Source organism: Globicephala melas, chromosome 3 (assembly GCF_963455315.2).
Source record: "Globicephala melas chromosome 3, mGloMel1.2, whole genome shotgun sequence".
Classification (NCBI taxonomy): Eukaryota; Metazoa; Chordata; class Mammalia; order Artiodactyla; family Delphinidae; genus Globicephala; species Globicephala melas.
Window position 1 is genome coordinate 121,241,293 of NC_083316.1, and position 24,431 is coordinate 121,265,723.

The 24,431-nt window shown below is 37.3% G+C and overlaps 1 protein-coding gene and 1 long non-coding RNA gene across 2 annotated transcripts in view; one reads left to right on the forward strand and one right to left on the reverse strand.

Moving 5' to 3' along the window:
• Nucleotides 1-24,431, reverse strand: part of PRELID2 (PRELI domain containing 2) — a 703,347-nt gene that overhangs the window by 42,670 nt on the left and 636,246 nt on the right. The window lies entirely within an intron of this gene.
• On the forward strand, nt 18,463-22,124 carry LOC132597021 (uncharacterized). Its single transcript, XR_009563304.1, has 3 exons — nt 18,463-18,601; nt 20,940-21,051; nt 22,079-22,124. It is a non-coding gene; the product is annotated as an uncharacterized lncRNA (long non-coding RNA).

Consider the following 24,431-nt stretch of genomic DNA (forward strand, 5'->3'; position numbering starts at 1 on the left):
TTGTGTCCATAATATCACAGGGTGGAAATATAAGCAGCACTTTCATTGGCAAGAATGATACCCCATAGCTCATACAATTGGATGAAGATTAAAAATCTCAGTCAATCAGACATTTACCTCTTTTGGCCAAATATTCATGTGATAAAAAAAATACAAAGCTATTTTTATTTATTAGATACTATATTTACATGATTTCTAAATCCTCAAATCATCTGTACAAAATATTTATAAAATGTCTGTTTTATAGTTGAGAAAACAAAATCCATGATATAAGGGTCTAGATTTGCCTGTTGACAAAAACCAGGCTTTTTCTGCCACCTTAATCTCCATGACTTAAACACATTGATGTTTTATTTGTAAAAAAAAAAAAAAATCCAATTGATTCTATATGGCCAAGACAGCCTTAAAATTTCCCTTGGCTTCCCTAAAATTTAGACAGGTTGCTTGCTAACTATAGCAAGCAACCTGTCTGACCTGACCTCCCTTTTCTTAGGTACTTAATTCAGAAAACGTTTCTTTATAAATTCTTGCTGTGCTTCTTGGAGATGTAAATCTTCCTCCAAAATCATGGCAGTTTTACAACCCAGGAATGTCTTTCTCAAGGACCTGAGAGTTATCCCTGTTAGATGTAATTATTTAAGGAGACAGTGCTCCTATCTTTCAGACTCGTGGAAGGGTAGGAGCTTAACTCTGATAAGCACCAATAAGCAAACACGCATAGTCTAATCACGATGACCAAACTCTCCCCTAAAGTCCAGCCAGTACCTTTCCTCTAGCTTACCTAGTGCTTTAAAACCCTCCTGTATTTTGTTTCAGCAGAGTAGATTTCAGTCTCTCTCTCTCCTGTTGCAATAGTCTTAAACAAAATCTTCCTTGTCTGTTTAGCTCATCCGGTGCAGTTTTTCTTTCACAGATATTAATGAAGGTCAGGTTTTAAAAAGAATATTTTAATATGTAATCAGAACCTTACTTTTTTAGCTCAAAGCCTCTGAAAGACTGAGATATTACTTGTTGAAATATGGTATCTCACTGAAATGTTGCAGTCCTTATTTCTTTCCATAGTTTTGCTCTCTCTTGAGAATATATTTCATCTTGGAATCCAGAGCTCTTCCTACAGCTGTCTCCTCCCTCTGCACCCAGATCATTCTCTGGCCACAAGGAAACACACACAACAAACGGGGCCAAATTCTTTCTCACCTCTAAGCTTTACACATGTCATACCTTCAGTCTAGAATGCTCTTCTTTGCTCATCCCCATCTTATCCCTGCCAATTTTCCATTTCTGTTCCCTTTGTGATAAGTCCCATTCACATTTAAAGACACACTACGTCTTGGAAGTGTTACTCATGCACCACTGTCCAGGAAGCTGCTAGGTGCAACTTTCAAGCTTCCCAGAGCATCCTGGAATCATTGTTTTTTCTCATATTTATTCAGTAGTTAATGCTTTAGAGGAAAGATCTCCTTTTATATTTCCTCCTTTGTCCTCTCAGAATCCAGCACAGTGCTTGGAAGAAAACAGACATTAAATCAATGTTAGCTGAATGGATACTAAGATGAGAAGTAGATTTTATTTATGTCATTTTGATTATCTTTTCTAACCAAGAGTGGCATTTGGTTTTTGAAAAGATAAACAAAATCAATAAACTTAGCCAGGCTCAACAAGAAGAAATGAGAGATTCAAATAAACAGAATAAGAAATGGAAGAAGAGAAATAACAACTGATACCACAGAGATACAAAAAAATCATAAGAGAATACTGTGAACAGTTATATGCCCAAAACTTTGACAACCTAGAAGAAATGGAAAAATTTTTTAAACTTACAGTCTGCCAAGAATGAATCAAGAAGAAACAGACAATTAAAACAGACTGATCACTAATAGTGAAATTGAATTTGTAAAAAAAAAGAAAAACCTCCCAGCAAACAAAACTCCAGGACCAGAAGCATTCACAAGGAAATTCTACCAAACATTTAAAGAAGAACTAATAGCTATTCTTCTCAGACTACTCCAAAAAATCGAAGAGGATGGAACACTCCCAAATTTATTCTATGAGACACAATTACCATGATACCAAAACAACAAGGAAACTACAAAAAAAGAAAATCACAGGCCAATACCTTTAATGAATATAGATGCAAAAATCTTCCAACAGACAAATGTCCAGGACCAGATGGCTTCACTGGTGAATTCTATCAAACATTTAGAGAAGAGCTAAAGCCCATCTTCTCAAACTCTTCCAAAATTTGCAGAGGAAGGAAAACTCCCAAACTCATTCTATCAGCCATCATCACCCTGATACCAAAACCAAAGCTGTCACAAATAAAGAAAACTACAGGCCATATGACTGATGAACGTAGATGCAAAAACCCTCAACAAAATAGTAGCAAACACAATCCAGCAGCTCTTTAAAAGGATCATACACCATGATCAAGTGGGATTTATCTCAGGAATGCAAGAATTCTTCAATATACTCAAGTCAATCAATGTGATAAACTATATCAAAAAATAGAAGGAGAAAAACCATATGATCATCTGAATAGATGCAGAAAAAGCCTTCAACAAAATTCAACACTCATTTATGATAAAAACCCTCCAGAAAGTAGGCATAGAGGGAACTTTCCGCAACATAATAAAGGCCATATATGACAAACCCACAGCCAACATTGTTCTCAATGGTGAAAAATAGAAACCATTTACACTAAGATCAGGAACAAGACAAGGTTGCCCACTCTCACCACTGTTAGTCAACATAGTTTTGGAAGTTTTATCTACAGCAATCAGAGAAGAAAAAGAAATAAAAGGAATCCAAATCGGAAAAAAAGAAGTAAAGCTGTCAGTATTTGCAGATGACATGATACTATACGTAGAGAATCTTAAAGATGCTACCAGAAAAGTACAGAACTAATCAATGAATTTGGTAAAGTAACAGGATACAAAATTACTGCACAGAAATTTCTTGCATTCCTATACATTAATGATGAAAAATCTGAAAGAGAAATTAAGGAAACACTCCTATTTACAATTGCAACAAAAAGAAAAAACTACCTAGGAATAAACCTACTTAAGGAGAGAAAAGACCTCTATGCAGAAAACTATAAGACACTGATGAAAGAAATTAAAGATGATACAAACAGATGGAGAGATATACCATGTTCTTGGATTGGAAGAATCAGCATTGTGACAAGGACTATACTACCCATAGCAATCTACAGATTCAATGCAATCCCTATGAAATGACCAATGGCATTTTTCAAAGAACAAGAATAAAAAAATTTCACAATTTGTATGGAAACACAAAAGACCCTGAATAGCCAAAGCAATTTTGAGAAAGAAAAATGGAGCTAGAGGAATCAGGCTCCCTGACTTCATACTATTCTACAAAGCTACAGTAATCAAGACAGTATGATACTGGCACAAAAACCGACATATAGATCAATGGAACAGGTTAAAAAGCCCAGCTATAAATACATGCACATATGGTCACCTTAACTTTGATAAAGGAGGCAGGAATATACAATGGAGTAAAGACAGCCTTTTCAATAAGTGGTGCTGGGAAAACTGGACAGCTACATGTAAAAGAATGAATTTAGAACACTTCCTCACACCATACACAAAAATAAACACAAAATGGATTAAAGACCTAAATCTAAGGCCAGACACCATCAAACTCTTAGAGGAAAACATAGGCAGAACACTCCATGATATAAATCACAGCAGGATCCTTTCTGACCCGCCTCCTAGAGAAATGGAAATAAAACCAAAAATGAACAAATGGGACCTAATGAAACTTAAAAGCTTTTGTACAGCAAAGGAAACCATAAACACAATGAAAAGACAATCCTCAGAATGGGAGAAAATATTTGCAAATGAAGCAACTGACAAAGGATTAATCTCCAAAATATACAAGCAGCTTATATAGCTCAATAACAAAAAAAACAAACAATGCAATCTAAAAATGGGCAGAAGACCTAAATAGACATTTCTCCAAAGAAGATATACAGATTGCCAACAAACACATGAAAGAATGCTCAACATCACTAAACATTAAAGAAATGCAAGTTAAAACTCCAATGAGGTATCACCTCACACCGGTCAGAATGGCCATCATCAAAAAATCTACAAACAATAAATGCTGGAGAAGGTGTGGAGAAAAGGGAACCCTCTTGCACTGTTGGTCGGAATGTAAATTGATACAGCCACTATGGAGAACAGTATGGAGGGTCCTTAAAAAACTACAAATAGAACTACCATATGACCCAGCAATCCCACTACCGGGCATATACCCTGAGAAAACCATAATTCATCAAGAATCATGTACCGCAATATTCATTGCAGCACTATTTACAATAGCCAGGACATGGAAGCAACCTAAGTGTCCATCGACAGATGAATGGATAAAGAAGATGTGGCACATATATACAATGGAATATTACTCAGCCGTAAAAAGAAACAAAATTGAGTTATTTGTAGTGAGGTGGATGGACCTAGAGACTGTCATACAAAGTGAAGTAAGTCAGAAAGAGAAAAACAAATACCATATGCTAACACATATATATGGAATCTAAAAAAAAAAAGGTTCTGAAGTACCTAGGGGCAGGACAGCAATAAAGATGCAGACGTAGAGAATGGACTTGAGGACACGGGGAGGGGGAAGGGTAAGCTGGGACAAAGTGAGAGAGTAGCATGGACATATATACACTACCAAATGTAAAATAGATAGCTAGTGGGAAGCAGCCACATAGCAGAGGGAGATCAGCTCGGTGCTTTGTGACCACCTAGATGGGTGGGATAGGGAGGGTGGGAGGGAGATGCAGTAGGGAGGAGATATGGGGATATATGTATATGTGTAGCTGATACACTTTATTATACAGCAGAAACTAACACACCATTGTAAATCAATTATACTCCAATAAAGATGTTAAAAAATAAATAGTATAACTCCCATCATATGTGCTTCAAAAAATAATAATAATAATTCTGCTTTTCTGGAGCAGGGATTGGCAAACTTGTATAAAGGGCCAGGTAGTAAATAGTTTAGATTTGCCATATGATCTCTGTTGTATCTACTCAGCTCAGTCATTGTAGCCAAAAAGCAGCTACATTTACAGTAAAATGTAAATAAAGGAGTATAACTGTGTATACAGTATAACACAGTATAACTGTGTTTCAATAAAACATTTTTTATTGACATGGAGAGAAAAAAAGGATATTTTGCATAGCACAGGGAATTATAGCCATTATCTTGTAATATTTTTTAATGGAGTCTAACCTGTGAAAATACTGAATCACTATGCTGTATACCTGAAACTAATATAATATGTAAATCAACTATATTTCAATAATTTTTAAATGCTAGGAATTATATTTAGTTGTTTTCACTTCTGTTATGTGTCTCAAGAAAAATGGACTGCTTTATTTTTAGTGGCTCTTCTGGGTAAAGAAATATTCCCTAGCCTCTACTGGGAATTGCTTTTGTGAAATTGCTAAATGTGTGGGCTTCAGAATAGAGAAGAGCTAGGCTTTAACCCCAAGTTTGAATTCCAGCTGTGTACCTGAAATTTGTGTGGTGCTGACAAGCTACTTAACCACTCTTGTCTTTAATCTCCTTTTCAGTAAAATGGGGATGATGTTACTAATCACATGGTTATTGTCAGGATTAAACGATTTTATTAGTTTTCCAGGGCTGCTGTAACAAATTAGCACAAATTTTGTGGCTTAACACAACAGAAATTTATTCTCTCACAGTTCTAGAAGCTAGAAATCCTTAATCAAGGTCTTGACAGGATTGGTTCCTTCCAGAGGCTCTGAAGAAGTTTCCATTTCATGGCCCTCCCCTGGGTTTTGGTGGCTATCTACCAATCTTGGTGTTCTTTGAATTGTAGACACTTCAGTCTAATCTCTGTCTTCATGTGTTTTTCTCCTCTAGGTTTCTGTGTCTCAAATCTCTTTAAGTTCTAGGCACAATGGCTGACACAGAGTATGCACTGAATTTGTGGAAGTTGTCCTTATTATCAAATGCCCATTTTGGTGGATGTTGGTGGGTGAGTGGAAGAGGTAGGGGAATGGAACTCAGACTTCCACACAGCAAGTAGCTAAACTTACTAATGAATATGTTCTTTTTAAAGGCACCATAATTGGCCGCTTGTTTGTGGGTCCCCAAACAGTGACACACATCTTCTCCCAAGTTTTTTGCTTTCTGCAGCTGCTAAAAAATAAATCACAAGTCCTGCCAAGAAAATAATGAAACATTCCAGACTATTAGACCTTAGAAGAGTTTAATCAAAGACTCAGTGATCTATACTGGCTCTGGAGGCTTCTTCAAAGCTGAAATCCACAATGTGGCATGAACCACAGTGGAAAAGAGCAGCATCTGTGAACAGCAGAAGATGTGCCTCTTTTCTGGTTAGTTACCTACTGCTCTGCAAAGGTGCCTGTGACTCAGAGGTGAATTCTACCACATATTCATATGAATATATCAGAGTGTATGTGTTTTAAATGTCCTTTGACAGGGTAATTTATTTATATATGAATTTGTATTAGTTCTCCCTATTTTGCCCTTTGTTGTCTTCTGAACATGTTGCCAGGCATTACGTATTTTCTCGTCCTGTTGCCTCAAGCCAGTTTTTCAGGGTAGAAAGCAAAGAAAAAGCTGCTTGAGGTCAGTAGATGTTCCTATTTTGGGGTCAAAGTCCTCAGAATATTAAAAATTTGATATTGGGTGTTCTAGGGAAAGCAGGAAGAAAAGAGAATATCACCCTCACTGTGAAGTGGCAGGTGCTTGTGGATGGATGGGATAGTCAACATATGCACCAAGGGAGGCTGTTACCTGGCATAGGATCCCAGACCTTGGCAAGCATCCCCATGTCCTTAGTGAGGCATGGGAACAAGGAGCATGTGAGGTAGGACAGTGGGTACATATCAGTATTAATCAGAGTGAATGGCTCAATGGCCCAAGGGGTCTTCCGATGGTTTAGTGATGCTGAAACACCTTGGTACTATAGGGAGGAGGAAAACTCAAAATGACTGAGATTGAATTTTCTACTAACCCACTGGAACGAGGGCACAGAATCGAATTTAAATAAATGTTGTTGATATTTTTTGCACATCTGATTTTGTGAACAAAGATTCATTACATTTTGAATACATATTTGTTCTTTACACCAGTCTTTGGAAGTGTGCCATGAGGTATTATTGTTCCCCTCAACTAATGTAAAAACCAAAGCTCATAGTTGATTCAGCTAAGGTAATACAGCCAGTATGTGACAAAACAGAGCCTAGGAGTTCTGACTCCTAGTTTAATATTCTTCTCACTACACCTAAGTATGAAGCATACGAGTAGAAAAAAGAAAGAAATCTTATAGTCGACAGTCAAGGCTGTGAGAATTCGTGGGTATGTGCCAGATATTGTTCTATATGCCACACCCACTGAGAGCTATTAGGCAGGTTGAAATAACTGTATTTTTAAAATGTTAGGATACCTTACTATGGTTAAAGAATCATGACTCTAACCAGGCAACACTATTCTGTTTGTGAGGAAGTGGAGGCACCACGGGAATAATTACTGCCATGGTTTCAGTTATCATCCTGTATATCCAGCTCACCTCCAAGACAAGAAGCATGTTGGTCAGGCTCACTCCTCCATCCCCAGTGTCTAGAACCATGTCTGGCCCATGAAGGTGCCTAGAAAGCATTACTGTAAGAAGGAAAGGATGAGCAAATGATTCCAACAATCGAGAGTTAGATGCCTAAAAGGGGGCTAGAAACAAGTCTAGAAACATAGCGAAAGCAACTTAACTTCACCTGAGAGTAGAAGATTTCCTCTAAAATAGCCAGTGGATCTGTTTCCAGAAAAGAGCACCCAGTATTACTGAGGGAATTTAGTACTAACCTGGGTCCCAGGTAAGCTTTGCAAGACAAACGACCCTAAGGCTAGACTGTGGGGGTAAGTGAGTGGGACATAGTAGCACTCCATTAAGACTCAAAGAGTTGTGTTGGATGAGTTGGAAGGGGATATCTGAGAGTTATTAGAAGTATTCCTACCTCACCAGCTCTGCTGGAGTTTCTATTACTCATCTGGATTTTGCTTCTATAGGCTTTCCTTCCACTTGACTATAAACCTTGCAAGGCTAATCATCATTGGGTGAGTGGTTGAATTTTGTTAGATTTGGGACATAATGGAAGGTGGTATATCATAGCACATGAAAATAAATTTAAAAAGAACATTAGACATGCTACAATTCTGTCTTTCCATTATTAAAAATATTTTCAATAGTGAATAGTTTGCCTGTTTTCTCAAATATAAATTAGTTTCTTGCTGTATGTGTGGCTCTATCAGCCTTCCATAAATATCTCAGCTAATCCAGCCAGTCCTTAGAACCTTGACACATCATTTCATTTCTTTTCCACCCACAGTATCCTTTGCTCACCCTCATCAGGTTGACGTGGCTTCCAAATGGGTCCTTGACATCAGACCCTTGAAATTTTGCTGCCAATTCTACTGTCACCTCAGATGATAGTAACAGAAACAGTAGCAAGAGTGGTGGCTCAGCTGTTTCCTCTGGATATACATCAAATAATGAGAAGAAGGAACATCCAGAGCTAAATGTTCTATTTAAACCAGTAGTTGCTGCTCAGAAAATAAATAAAGATACAGACCCAAAGTCAGTGGTTTACACATTCTTCATCCAAGAGCATTGTATTAAAGGAGAGAGTCTGTGTTGATCAGTGACTTTCGTGAAGGCTGAGAAAGTTGAAGAAAATTTGCAGATGATACACAACTTCTAAGCCATGTGGCTGATAGGGTCTTGCTGCACTGGCCAGTTGACAGGCCTGAGCCTCTGAGGTGGGAGAGCTGAGTTCAGGACACTGGACCACCAGAGACCTATTGGCCCCAAGTAATATCAATCAGCAAGAGCTCTCCCAGATATCTCCGTCTTAGTGGTAAGACGTAGCTACAATCAATGACAAGCAAGCTACAGTGCTGAACAACCCATGCCAAACAACTAGCAAGACAGGAACACAAACCCACTCATTAGCAGAGAGGCTGCCTAAAATCATAATAAGTTCACAGAAACCACACCACAGGACGAGGTCCTGCCCACCACAAAGAAAAGATCCAGCCTCATCCACCAGAACACAGGCACCAGTCCCCTCCACTAGGAAGCCTACAAAACCCACTGAACCAAGCTTAGCCACTGGGGGCAGACACCAGAAACAATGGGAACTATGAACCTGCAGCCTGTGAAAAGGATACCCCAAACACAGTAAGTCAAGCAAAATGACAAGACAGAGAAGTATGCAGCAGATGAAGGAGCAAGGTAAAAACCCATCAGACCAAACAAATGAAGAGGAAATAGGCACTCTACCTTAAAACGACTTCAGAGTAATGATAGTACAGATGATTCAAGGTCTTGGAAATAGAATGGAGAAAATAAAAAAAGATGTTTAACAAGGACCTAAAAGAACTAAAGAGCATACAAACAATGATGAACAACACAATAAAGGAAATTAAAAATTCTCTACAAGGAATCAATAGCCGAATAACTGAGGCAAAAGAATGGATAAGTGACTTGGAAGATAAAATAGTGGAAATAACTACCACAGAGCAGAATAAAGAAAAAAGAATGAAAAGAATTGAGGACAGTCTTAGAGACCTCCAGGACAACATTAAATACACCAACATTCGAATTATAGGGATACCAGAAGAAGAAGAGAAAAAAAAAGGGACTGAGAAAATATTTGAAGACTTTATAGTTGAAAACTTCCCTAATATGGGAAAGAAAATAGTCAATCAAGTCCAGGAAGAGCAGAGAGTCCCATACAGGATAAATCTGAGGAGAAACACGCCAAGACACATATTATCAAACTATCAAAAATTAAATACCAAGAAAAAATATTAAGGCAGCAAGGGAAAAACAACAAATAATATACAAGGGAATCCCCATAAGGTTAACAGCTGATCTTTCAGCAGAAACTCTGCAAGCCAGAAGGGTGTGGAAGGACATATTTGATGAAAGGGAAGTGATGAAAGGGAAGAAACTACAACCAAGATTACTCTACCCAGCAAGGATCTCATTCAGATTCAACGGAGAAATTAAAAGTTTTACAGACACCAAAAGCTAAGAGAATTCAGCACTACCAAACCAGCATTACAACAAATGCTAAAGGAACTTCTCTAGGCAGGAAACACAAGAGAAGGAAAAGACCTACAATAACAAACCCAAAACAATTAAGAATTTATTAATAGGAACATACATATCAATAACTACCTTACATGTAAATGGATTAAATGGTCCCACCAAAAGACATAGACTGGCTGAATGGATACAAAAACAACACCCATATATATTCAGTTGGTATCTTGCATATAAACACACCCATATATATGCAAGATACCAACTTCACACCTAGGGACCCATACAGACTGAAAGTGAGGGGATGGAAAAAGATATTCCATGCAAATGGAAATCAAAAGAAAGCTGGAGTAGCAATTCACATATCAGACAAAATAGACTTTAAAATAAAGACTATTACAAGAGACAAAGAAGGACACTACATAATGATCAAGGGATTAATCCAAGAAAAAGATATAACAATTGTAAATATTTATGCACTCAACATAGGAGCCCCTCAATACATAAGGCAAATGCTAACAGCAATAAAAGAGGAAATCAACAGTAACACAATAATAGTAGGGGACTTTAACACCCCACTTTTAGCAATGGACAATCATCCAAAATGAAAATAAATAAGGAAACACAAGCTCTAAATGAGACATTAAACAAGATGGATTTAATTGATATTTATAGTACATTCCATCCAAAAACAACAGAATACACTTTCTTCTGAAGTGTTCATGGAATATTCTCCAGGATAGATTATATCTTGGGTCACAAATGAAGCCCTGGTAAATTTAATAAAATTGAAATCATATCAAGTACCTTTCCTGACCACACCACTATAAGACAAGATATCAATTACAGGAAAATAACAGTAAAAAATACAAACACATGAGGGCTAAACAATACGCTACTAAAAAACCAAGAGATCATTGAAGAAATCAAAGAGGAACTCAAAAAAATACCTAGAAACAAATGACAAGGAAAACACGACAATCCAAATCCTACTGGATGCAGCAAAAGTGGTTCTAAGAGGGAAGTTTATAGCAATATAATCCTAACTCAAGAAACAAGAAACATCTCAATTAAACAACCTAACCTTACACCTAAAGCAATTAGAGAAGAACAAAAAAAACCCAAAGTTAGCAGAAGGAAAGAAATCATAAAGATCAGAACAGAAATAAGTGAAAAAGAAATGAAGGAAATGATAGCAAAGGTCAATAAAAGTAAAAGCTGGTTCTTTGAGAAGATAAACATAATTGATAAACCATTAGCCAGATTTATCAAGAAAAAAAGGGAGAAGACTCAAACCAACAGAATTTGAAATGAAAAAGGAGAAGTAACAACTGAAACTGCAGAAATACAAAGTATCATGAAAGATTACTACAAGCAAATATATGCCAACAAAATGGACAACCTGGAAGAAATGGGCAAATTCGTAGAAAACACAAGCTTCATGACTGAACCAGGAAGAAATAGAGAATATAAACAGACCAATCACAAGCACTGAAATTGAAGCTGTAATTAAAAACCTTCCAACAGAAAAAAACCCAGGACCAGATGGCTTCACAGGCAAATTCTATTAAACATTTAGAGAAGACCTAAGACCTATCCTTCTCAAACTCTTCCAAAATATAGCAGAGGGAGGAACACTCCCAAACTCATTCTACGAGGCCACCACCACACTGATACCAAAACCAGACAAAGATGTCACACAAAAAAGAAACAGGCCAATATCACTGATGAACATAGATGCAAAAATCCTCAACAAAATGGTAGCAAACAAATCCAGCAGCACTTTAAAAGGATCATACACCGTGATCAAGTGGGATTTATCCCAGGAATGCAAGGATTCTTCAATATACGCAAGTCAATCAATGTGATGAACCATATTGACAAATTGAAGGAGAAAAAACATATGATCATCTCAATAGATGCAGAAAAAGCTTTCAACAAAATTCAACACCCATTTATGATAAAAACTCTCCAGAGAGTAGGCATAGAGGGAACATACCTCAACATAATAAAGGCCATATATGACAAACCCACAGCCAACATCATTCTCAATGGTGAAAAACTGAAACCATTTACACTAAGATCAGGAACAAGACAAGGATGCCCACTTTCACCACAATTATTCAACATAGTTTTAGAAGTTTTAGCCACAGCAATCAGGGAAGAAAAAGAAAAAAAGGGAATCCAAATCAGGAAAGAAGTAAAGCTGTCACTGTTTGCAGATCCTAAAGATGCTACCAGAAAACACCTAGAGCTAAAAAATCAATCTGGTAAAGTAACAGGATACTAAATTAATGCACAGAAATCTCTTACATTCCTATACACTAATGATGAAAAATCTGAAAGAAAGATTAAGGAAACACTCCCATTTACCATTACAACAAAAAGAATAAAATACCTAGGAATAACCCTACCTGAGGAGACAAAAGACCTGTATGCAGAAAACTATAAGACACTGATGAAAGAAAGTAAAGACAATACAAACAGATGGAGAGATATACCATGTTCCTGGACTGGAAGAATCAACATTGTGAAAATGACTATACTACCCAAATCAATCTACAGATTCAATGCAATCCCTGTCAAACTACCAATGGCATTTTTCCCAGAACAAGAACAACAAATTTCACAATTTGTATGGAAACACAAAGGACCCTGAATAGCCAAAGCAATCTTCAGAAAGAAAAACAGAGCTGGAGGAATCAGGCTCCCTTGCTTCAGAGTACACGACAAAGCTACAGTAATCAAGGCAGTATGGTACTGGCACAAAAACAGAAACATAGATCAATAGAACAGGTTAGAAACCCCAGAGATAAACCGATGCACATATGGTCACCTTATCTTTGATAAAGGAGGCAAGAATATACAATGGAAAAAAGACAGCCTCTTCAATAAGTGGTGCTGGGCAAACTGGACAGCTACATGTGAAAGAATGAAATTAGAATACTCCCTAACAGCATACACAAAAATAAACTCAAAATGGATTAAAGACCTAAATATAAGGCCAGACACTATAAAACTCTTAGAGGAAAACACAGGCAGAACACTCTATGACATAAATCACAGCAAGATCCTTTTTGACCCACCTCCTAGAGAAATGGAAGTAAAAACAAAAATAGACAAATGGGACCTAATGAAACTTAAAAGCTTTTGCACATCAAAGGAAACCATAAACACGACGAGAAGACAACCCTCAGAATGGGAGAAAATATTTGCAAATGAAACAACTGACAAAGGATTAATATCCAAAATATACAAGCAGCTCATGCAGCTCAATAACAAAAAACCAAACACACAATCCAAAAATGGGCAGACGACCTAAATAGGCATTTCTCTGTAGAAGATATACTGATTGCCAACAAACACATGAAAGGATGTTCAACATCACTAATCATTAGAGAAATGCAAATCAAAACTACAATGAGGTATCACCTCACAGAATGGCCATCATCAAAAAATCTACAAACAGTAAATGGTGGAGAGTGTGTGGAGAAAAGGGAACCCTGCTACATTGTTGGTGGAAATGTTAATTGATACAGCCACTATGGAGAACAGTATGGAGGGTCCTCCAAAATCTAAAACCTGCCATACGACCCAGCAATCCCACTACTGGGCATATACCCTGAGAAAACCATAACTCAGAAAGAGTCATGTACCACAATGTTCAGTGCCGCACTGTTTACAATAGCCAGGACATGGAAGCCACCTAAGTGTCCATCGACAGATGAATGCATAAAGAAGATGTGGCACATATATACAATGGAATATTACTCAGTCTTAAAAAGAAACAAAATTGAGTTATTTGTAGTGAGGTGGATTGACCTAGAATCTGTCATAGAGAATGAAGTACGTCAGAAAGAGAAAAACAAATACCATATGCTAACACATATATTTGGAATCTAAAAACAAAATGGTTCTGAAGAACCTAGCGGCAGGACAGGAATAAAGACGCAGACGTATAGAATGGACTTAAGGACATGGGGAGGTGGAAGCGTAAGCTGGGATGAAGTGAGAGAGTGGCATGGACATATATACACTACCAAATGTAAATCAGATAGCTAGTGGGAAGCAGCCACATAGCAGAGGGAGATCAGCTCGGTGCTTTGTGACCACCTAGAGGGGTGGACTAGGGAGGGTGAGAGGGAGACACAAGAGGGAGCGGATATGGGGATATAAGTATACTTATAGCTGATTCACTTTGTTATACAGCAGAAACTAACACAGCAATGTAAAGCAATTATACTCCAGTAAAGATGTTAACAAAAATTTACATTCAATGAAATGTACCCATATGAAGAGAACAGTTCACTGAATATTTACAAATGCATATACTCATGTAATCTCCATCCCACTGATTTTTATAAATGAATCTTATTGGCGCAATTATTTGCCATAGGTGTACTTTTTGATTGCATTATTTCTATCTGTGAGTCCTATTGGAATAAAAGAATGGTAATTTCTGAACTTTACTGAAATTTATTTTAATGTGGTGGTTTAATTTTTTTTAGTTTGCGCAAAGGTACCTGTGACTTAAGTTTAAATTAGGAAGCTCTATGAAAGACTTTTGGAAATGTTCCTCTGTTACTTATTGTTCATTATAAAATAAAGCTATTTGAAGGAAAAGAAAAATTAGTGGCATACTGATAATAGCTATTATCTATAGAGTGTTTACTGCACCATGACTTTTCATAAATAATGTCATTAACTTCTCACAGCAACACTAAATGATATAGTTACTATTTTATAGGTGATGAAAAATATTGAATCTCTGGTGATAGAGAGTGACAGTGTTGGAATTGGAACAGCACTGACACAATCTCAAATCCGTCCAAACATTTTGTCTAACTGGTAGCCTTGTGTTCATTGAAGAAGTCTGTCTATTGAAGAAGTAAATTGCCCTAAGAAGAGAATAGATATAATCCTCAAATGAAGATCTCGATGATAGCATCCCTGCCCAGCAGCCTGCAAAGTGCCATGCTCAAGTGAACAGCTGCATCCTCCAAATATTACTGCTTCAATACTTCATTGTTAGGGGCAAGTCAGTATTATGTTTGCCTGTATTACCTTAATCTCTGCTCTAGGCTTATGCACTCTTTATTTGGACTTATTGTCTTATTTGGTTAATTTTGTCATTTTGTTTAGTAAATTTTGTTCAGGCGCCTAGTGGCCCTGAAACACACGGTGCAAAAAATAAACATTATTAAAATGATGGTTATTAATATAAACATTGGCAAGAGATAATTTGTAAGGGTGGGAGAAAAACAAACTATTGAAAGTATGGTTGCCAAAGCAAAGCATCTCTACTACTTGCTCTTTCTTTTAAGTACTGCCTCTCTGTTCTTTAAGTGAACAAGTAAGAAGAGACTTATAAGGTAGTTCTGGGAAAGAAGATTCAACATTAAGTGATACAAATGGCCAAAGACACAAATACAAATACATAACCCAGGAGAAGCCTGTTTATATGCTTAGATGTGGGTTTATGAAGTAATGTATTCATATTCCATGGTTATTTCAACAAACACATTTTAGCTCTACTGCCTTGAAGACAGTAGAAGGGTTTAATTGCTGAACACCCCACTTTTGAAATGTTCACTTTCCCAAAATATGTTCTGGGCCAAAGAGATTATCAATAAAGATAATAAGATAAAGTCAGGACACATAAAAGGCAAAAGGTTTAGACATTTCTTGGTTAGTGAGAAAAGAACATGAAGTAGCCTTAAAAAGCTTAAAGGAAGATAGGGGAGAATGTCTTCCCAATCTTTATTGGCTCCATTCCTTCCCCAGAAGCAGAATTGAGGACAAAAAAGAAAGAGAATCTCTCATTTTTCTATACTCTTTGTTGCTTATTCTTTCTCATGGTGAATGGAGGGTGAGTAGATAGAGTTTGGTAAAAGAGGGAGAGTACGATAAAGGAAGCAACAGAATGGTTTTGGAAAGGTTTGCCATCTTTAAAATTCAGTGGAGAAATTCTTTAATTTCTCTCCCAGGAGAGAATACAAGACTTTCTGCTGTTGCCATCTTAAACTGTACCCAGAGAGTGTTCCCAACCTTTGAGAGATGTTTCTCCGTCCTTGGCCAGGTCTCTGTTACCCACCTAGATAATCGCAAAGGCCGAGGTCAAAACTAACTTTGGCTAAATATCAAAATCCCTAGTGGAGTTTAGCAAACCTGTGTATCCCCAATCTCACCCCAAAGTGAGGTTGACAAGACTGTAGGTTTACAAAACTCCAAAATGACTATGATACCCAGCCAGGATTGAACACCAATGAAATGACGGCATAAAGCAATGCCACTAAATTCTTATGTTCATACTAATTATGTGGGTATCTTGTTAAAATGCAGATTATGATGCAGTAGGCCTAGAGCAGAGTTTGAAATTCTTCATTTTTAGCGGATTACAAGGTGATGACAATGCTACTAATTCCTGGACCGCAGGTTACATGGCAAGGGTTTAAAGAATCCATTTTAGAGTCAAGACTATTTGAATATGAACGTTGTATTAAAAGAAAAAGTTATACTTCTCCCCCTGTAATACTGGCCCATTGGTCCTGACTAACAACAATTAAAAAGGATCATCTGACTAGGGGAAACTAGAAGATTTTGTTGGATGCATAGTAATGCCCATGCTTTGAATGTAACATATAGTGTTGTATTAGGAGAGAGATGGCTGACTTTATAAAGACTTCGTTTACTTCAAAATTAAAATCCGTTTCCCAGCACAGCACCATAACTATCCAGATTCATTTTACAGGGTAGGTTCAGGGAGGCTAAGACAGCTTTATTTGGAGAGATGTCTTGCTCCTGGAATCTTTATCGTCTGTCCCAAAAGGACTTAACTTCTGTCTGAGTAATCACGGTTTACTTCAACATCCAGGGTTTCTGCACAAAGGCTGAATCTCCTTATCTATAAAATAAAAATATACTGATGCCATTTGAAGGCTAAATCAAATCATTAATGTAAAGCCCTTTACTTCAGTGTCTAGCAATAGCAAGAGTTCAATAAATGGCTATGATAACAGCGTTCTTTCCACTTAACACTCCTTGCCAATTTAGGCAGAAGATGACTGGTGAGTGTGCGAAAGGAACTGGGTCAAGTTTACAGGAAAACAGTTTCTTTCTCTGGTTCAGGTGGATAAATGGAGCTCACTCTATTCCACCTCTCTTCCCAGTTCTCAGGAAGCTGTCTCCATGGTCTAAGCTTGGAAGAGCTCCCCGGACTTCTCTGATAGAAGAACTCAGAGAAGAAGCAGAGAAATTTCTGTCCAGTGAGCATGGATAATTGCTGAAAGTCTACTTCCTGTGCTTGAGAGATATTTCTAGAAATAATCCAGAAAACTTCTTTTGGGGGGAGGTTGCGGAGGGTGGACTCTGAGTTTATAATACAACCTGAAAGTGCAGGACTTTTTATTTGCCAGTTCAGACTTGAGCTAAGACTCACACAATCTACAAAGCACTCAGTTCTTCCTGAGTTCAATCAAAGCCATAGATGCCCAAATGCACAGACTATTCTGCTTTGTGTGGTGGTTAAATTGCTCTTGTTCAAATGGAATCCTGTCTTACTACCTTTTTCAGTATTCATCCAAATTCTTTACTTGTGTTCAAAAGGCCAGGATTAATTTGATCTCCATGCTGTCCATATTGCCTCCTAGTTTTTCCAGTTAAGCGCATTGGCTCATCTTTGCCGAAGGGGAGATTAATGTAAAAGTAATAATGAAACATTTGACTGATATTAGGTGCTTGTCATTCTTCATTAGGTGCCCCTGAGTCACCTTCTTATAGCCCTGCAAACAGAATAAAATCGGATCTGCCGTAGTCCGTGTAGCATATTAATAAGAAGAAATGTAAACAGGAGAAGGCTTTCATTTTGTTAGAACAAACAGAGCAATATGCACCTCTCCATCTCTCAGCTTTTTGTACTTTCTCCAGGGGCTCAGTCTAATTAGCTATTTCATATTAATCACTATTTGTGCAGTGGATTCTTCCTGTGGCAGCTTTCCATTTTCAGTTGCCTGGAAGACCAAAAGACTTTTATGTTTCCTTGGATACTCTACAGGATCCAAAAGCAGAAAATAACAATATCCTGTGTGTGTATTACGATTTATTCTTTTCCAATTCATTACATCTTTCAGCTCCTTTGACCCTCAAGAAGTTGCTTGAGAAATGTTCAAGCCAGGCACACCCCTCAGTAACTACTAGTGCCATACTTTGTACCTATTCAAAATAAGTATTCAACATAAGTTCTTTTTTTTTTTTTTTTTTTTCAGATGGATGGATCTCCATTTGACAGATGAAGGAAATGAAGCACAGAGATGCTAAGGGATGAAAGAAGACAGAAATATTTAATGACAATAGTTAGATGAGCTTTCATTTCTCTTGATGATGTGTTTGGATACTAATAGATAAACAGACTTCAATGGCTTATCAAAGGTTTAAATTGAACTACTGTGATCAACTGAACTATAAGTAAGGGTATGTTATAAAAGTCCATACCAATTATAAATTTAAAATATTTATAGTATTTTTATTTTCAGGTAATATTTCCTTCCAGTATTTTTGTAAAGCAATCAAATTACCCAAATTAATTTAGTAACACTATAGTATTCTCATTATTCAGAGAACTGTTTGGGGATAATGTACTTTTAGCCTATGCTAAAAACAAGTTTATCAAAGGGATAATGTGTATTGGTTCTTCATGAACTTATACATGAACTTAATATTTTACAGAAATTAATTTTGTGTTTGAAATTGAAAATTTAGATTCCATCTCCTTTGATGCACATATGGATATGACATTCTCAGACATTCCTTTCACAGAGTTGCTAATCATTCTTTTAATAATGTTCCCATTTGTGTTGTATTTTCAGAAGAGCCATTCTCTTACTTTAGAGTATCAGTTATCTTCTTTTGGCCTATACCCTTTGTTAGAGAGCCAATATATGTCAGTAAATATCACATGCAATATGGCAATCCAACCGCCCTGACCACAGGCGATTGGAACAGAGTGGGTCCTTGACTAGATCACCTTTCTCACGGTTTTGAAATAATATCTCCAAAACTGAGTAAGCTGGTTTGGGGGAGACTGGTGCAGGAGCTGAGGCTCCCCTGAGGCACAGCTGGCTGTGCGTAAAGGATGAGTTGAGATAGGAGCAGAGAGGAGAGAAGACAGGAGAAGAGTAAGAAACAAGAAAGGACAAGCAAAGACAGAGACAATGGGTGAAGCAGGCAGTAATTCTGGCAAAAGGCATCCATGAATTTCCCCTGTTTACTTATAATGACCTTCCCTTTTGCTTGACTTCAACTACTTTACATTTCTTTTCACTGTAATATGATAACACTTTACTTAGACCTTTAGGCAGTATTTTTCTTCTTAGGATGATGCCTCCAACTTCTAAACGCATCAAAAATATATTAAGTTATTGCATAAATAACAAACTACCATCTTCTAGAGAAGGATGTTGATTGTTAAAGGAGAATTTTACGCTTTACAAATGAAAAGTAATAGATTAAAACATGGAATTGCATACAAAAAATGATTGAAACCCAGGTCTGTGAATGAAGAATCCAACCTTTCCTCCTGTACTGATTTTATGTAGATGAAGCCAAATAAATTGTGTCCTGAGAAAGAAACAGTGTAAATAGAATTATAGTGTTTGGGGGTTGAAAAGACGTCTATTGAATTAAATATGATGCCCAATTTAATTCAGTAATTCCATTTTCACCAAGTAGGCTCATTCCACCAAGTAGACTCAGTAGGACCTGAAAGCTTGGCGTTTGATTTTTTTTTTAAAACTACAATACTTTTTAGAATAAAAAGAAAGTCTAAGGTTTTCATTTGAGAAGTAGAATGGATCATGTTCTTTGGAGCAGACCAACCTGGGATTGAGTCTTGATGCCATCTCTTATTGCAGTGTTATCTTGGGGAATTTACTTAGCCTACCTCAGGCTGGATTTCCTCATCTATAAATTGGGCTAATGATAGTTCCTACTTCTTAGAATTGTTATAAAGAATGACAGAAAAAATGCACACTGTGGTCTAACAAATAATAAGTGACAATTAGTTTAGCTCTTTCTCTTTGGTGTTAGGGGAAAAGTGATTGGAGATCTTTTATATGTGATATACTTTTGATGTGAACATGAGTAGATTTTTAGTGAGCTTAGAAGGTGAAGCATCATAATATCACCATACATATGGCATTCTCTGGCTTACAAAGCATTTTCATGATGTACTTACAGCATTTAGATCTCCTCACTCACTCATTCATAACTTCCACAAACATCCATTAGATGCCTGCCATATGCCTGATTCTGTGCTATTCAGTAGGAACTCAGCTGTGCAGGTGATAGACATTGTCCCTTACAAGGGAGCTTACAAGCCCTCTGAGGCAGATTTGGGCAGTTTTACTTTTAATTTTTTTAAGATGCAAAAAATGAGGACTAGAGCATTTAAGTTATTTGTCCAATATTTACACAGTTGGAAAGAGTCAGGCCAACACATTGAACTTGCAGTCTGACTCCAGGGGTAGAAAAAAAGTTGTTCTCTTTAGGTCTGTGGAGGGTGCTCTGCTTCTAGAACTGAGGTGCCTTAGACAGAATTAGAACAAGTCATGTTTCTACTGAATATATTTTTACTGATTTAGTTTCACTTGCCTGAGGGCTGAAGCCAAGCTGGTGCTATGATTCATAAGCCTCATTTTCCCATATGTTTGACTTAGGATTTTCTCTTGACAACAGTTGATTAACCACTCTTGTGATTTTAGTTCACTGATGATAACTTGACCTGATTTCAACTGATTTCTGTTGTCTCTAGGAGCCCCAGAAAAAGGAGAACTCCATTGGTAGACTCCAATGCAGCCAAGCATTCTCAGCTTCAACCAGATCAGCCATCTCCATGTGCCAAGCCTGGTATCAATGCTTTAGAGGTGAGAGTCCCCTAGTCCTTTAGTTAAATAACACATGGGTCCAGAATGGAGTGATGAGTTTCCAAATCCCATGCTGCTATAGGTCTGATGATAACAAAGCTCTGGCTTACGGTTTTATCATGCAAATGCAAGTGAGCTTTCTGGTGTTTATATAATTTCTCTACTTAATGCCCTCAGCAGTCCCCCGTTGCAGATGGATAAAATCCAACTTCTTTAGAGTGGATCCGGACCTTTCATGACCTGGCCTTCACACCATTTTAAAGCCTCATCTTTCACAAATATTCCCCACATATCCTATGTTTCAACACAACCAAAATTCTCATGGTCCTGGATTCCCAGACATATCATAGTGTCCCACATTTCTGTACCTTAAGAAGTTTTATCTCTAAAGATTGACTTGCTATTGTTATTATTCTAAAAACTAGTGTGTGCTATGGTTCCTTTTGAGGCATCCCTCAACTAAAGAATGAGATCCAAAGCATTCAGTTAGGAAGAATGTCAAAAGATACTGAATGTCATAAGCTCTTCTTCTCCCTCATTCCATTTCATCCAATTGTCGTATCGCTGTTGTTTTGCTTTTTTTTAAAAATGAAAACTAATATAATTCTGTTTATAAGAAAGACAGGTTGTTGTGAGAGGAAATCAATATGAAGTCAGATTCAGAGGGAAAATGGGAAGTTTACAAGGTTGAACTGATTGGCATCATGATGATGATGGAATTCTGCAAGACTGATGGGCCACCAGTATATATAAGTGAATGCCATAGTAGTGGGAGTTGTTAGATAGCTAAGCTAGGAGCTAAATTAGGATTGGGTTTTGAGGACACCCAGACAACTTCCCACCTCTAACCGAATTATATTCTTTGTACAGCATATTTGAAGTGAGAAGAAATTTAGATCCTATAGTAAATATTCTTGGTAATTTTTCTAATAACAATAAACTACTTTCTATTAAAATAGTACAATTGCAGGACTCTCTGGTCAAGGACATCTCTAAATTCAATTTGCTGCAATCTATCTTTGGACAGGAAAAGTCCCTAGAAAAAAAATAGATGAGAGTTGATGATACTACACTGCAATGGGTGATCTTAAGGTAAGTCCTATAAACACAGATCTCGATAGCTACAGATATTCATCAAGCATCCAGTAACTTACATATTTCAGTATTCATTGGCAATAACCTGGCCTATGAAAAGAAATTTTCTAAATCTGTCAACCATGTGCCCTTAAAATCTCTTTAAAATAATTATATTAACATTTAACATTATTCACATTGAAATGTTTAAACTGAAAAGTATTTTGATCAATAAGAATATTAGGAAGAAAAATCACAGTATAGTAAATTAGGTAATCTCTTTGGCTGCCTTAAGAGGGGATGATCTTGGCTACATTGGCACTTATTTTTTTCCCATCCTTCTTAAAATGACCATCCGCTCCTGTTTAAAGTCTACAGGACAGATACAAGTTTTTTGAAGTTTATTCTGTATTAAATAATCTTATTTCCAGGGTAACTCAATATTCAAGACAAAAGGAAAGACAACTTCATCAACAAATGCTGAGCAGGTATCAGCACAGAGTAATTTTTACCAAGTTTACAGAAGAAGGTAGAACTTAATAGTCTGTTCTAGAAGCAGATGGCCAAAATTTAAATCCTGCTCTGTGTATTACCAAGGGTGACCTTAAAACTTTTACCTAACTTCACTGAGCCTCCATTTATCCATCTGTAAAATAAGGGGATCATAATAGTACCTGCCTAATAAGGTTGTTTTGAGGATTAAGTGAAGATAATACACAGCATACAAAGGCTTGGAAGAGTGGCACATAATAATTACTTGTTAAATAACAGCTACTGTTATGACCCAGAACAAAACTGGAGTTGTTTTGTTTTTCAGAGAAACATAAATAAGTTTTGGAAGTGCGAAAGATCACAAATGAGATATATTATTTCTCAGAACCTGTGTTCAATCACCATTATGTTTTCCCTGCATTGTAACTACAGCCTTCTAACTGGCATTCCATTCTTACTCTGTCCAAACCATTCTACACAGATATCCATCCAGAGTGATTGTTTTATAACTTAGATCTGTTTAGATCTGATACTTTAGACCACTCCAACTTTCTCTCAGTCCTGTCATTACCTCACATTCAATGTTTTCTGACAGGAACATATTCTGCTCCACTCCCATCACTCCTCCCAGCCAATACCCAACCCACACAGGTACACAAATTCACCTAGAAAACCCTTACCCACTCTTTAGGCCAAACCTAGACTTAACAAGTTATCCAGAAATTCTTCTCTGATCCTCTCAAGTCTTGTCTATATGTACCTCATCTATGCTCTGTGACACCTTGGGCATCCTTGAATCAAGCTAGATCACTGTATCTAGAAAAAGTCCAAAGACAGAGACCAACAAAATTGAGTATACTGTAAATAATCATTAAAATATTTTTTGAAATTGAAAGCTCAGTGGAATTTTTTTTTTTTTTTTTTTTTTTTTTTTACGGTATGCGGGCCTCTCACTGCTGTGGCCTCTCCCGTTGCAGAGCACAGGCTCCGGACGCGCAGGCTCAGCAGCCACGGCTCACGGGCCCAGCCGCTCCGCGGCATGTGGGATCTTCCCAGACCGGGGCACGAACCGGTGTCCCCTGCATCGGCAGGCGGACTCTCAACCACTGCGCCACCAGGGAAGCCCTCAGTGGAATATTTTTAAAGGAATATGAATATACCATTACTATGATGCTTAATATCCGTGTTTTAAAATGACCTACCTGGTGCTGTTATTATGGAGTATAAAAGATTAGCAAAATATGGACATGAAATAAGATTCATCACCATGCAGCTCCAACCCATGTTCCTAGCGCCTTTTCCCACACATCCCTCTTAATCGTTGTGATCTAACCGCTTTGAATACTGTGTGATACTCTTGAGTTTACCTTCCATATGTGCATACAAAGCCTCTCAGCATTTACATAAGATGTTCCTTTTACCCAGAATGCACTCTCCACATTTCTCTGCCTGGTAAAGACCCACTCATCTACAGAGCAGCTCAAATGTCACCTTCCTAGCCATATCTGAGAACAAATCTGGCTCTTTCTCTAACTCTGCATGTAGCCAGAAGAGTTATTCAGGCTCCTGTTAAAATGAGTCCATACTGGTGCTGCCCAATACAGTAGCCACTGACCAATAGCTGCATGTGGCTATATAAATTTAAATTAATTAACATTAAATAAAATTTAAACTTCAATGGCTCAGTCACATTTGCCACATTCCACGTGTTCAATAATCACACATGCCTAGTGGCTAGCATATTGGGCAGTGAAGAAAATTTCCATCAAGTTCTATTAGAAAGTACTGATGTATACCTTATAACTAGTGCAGTG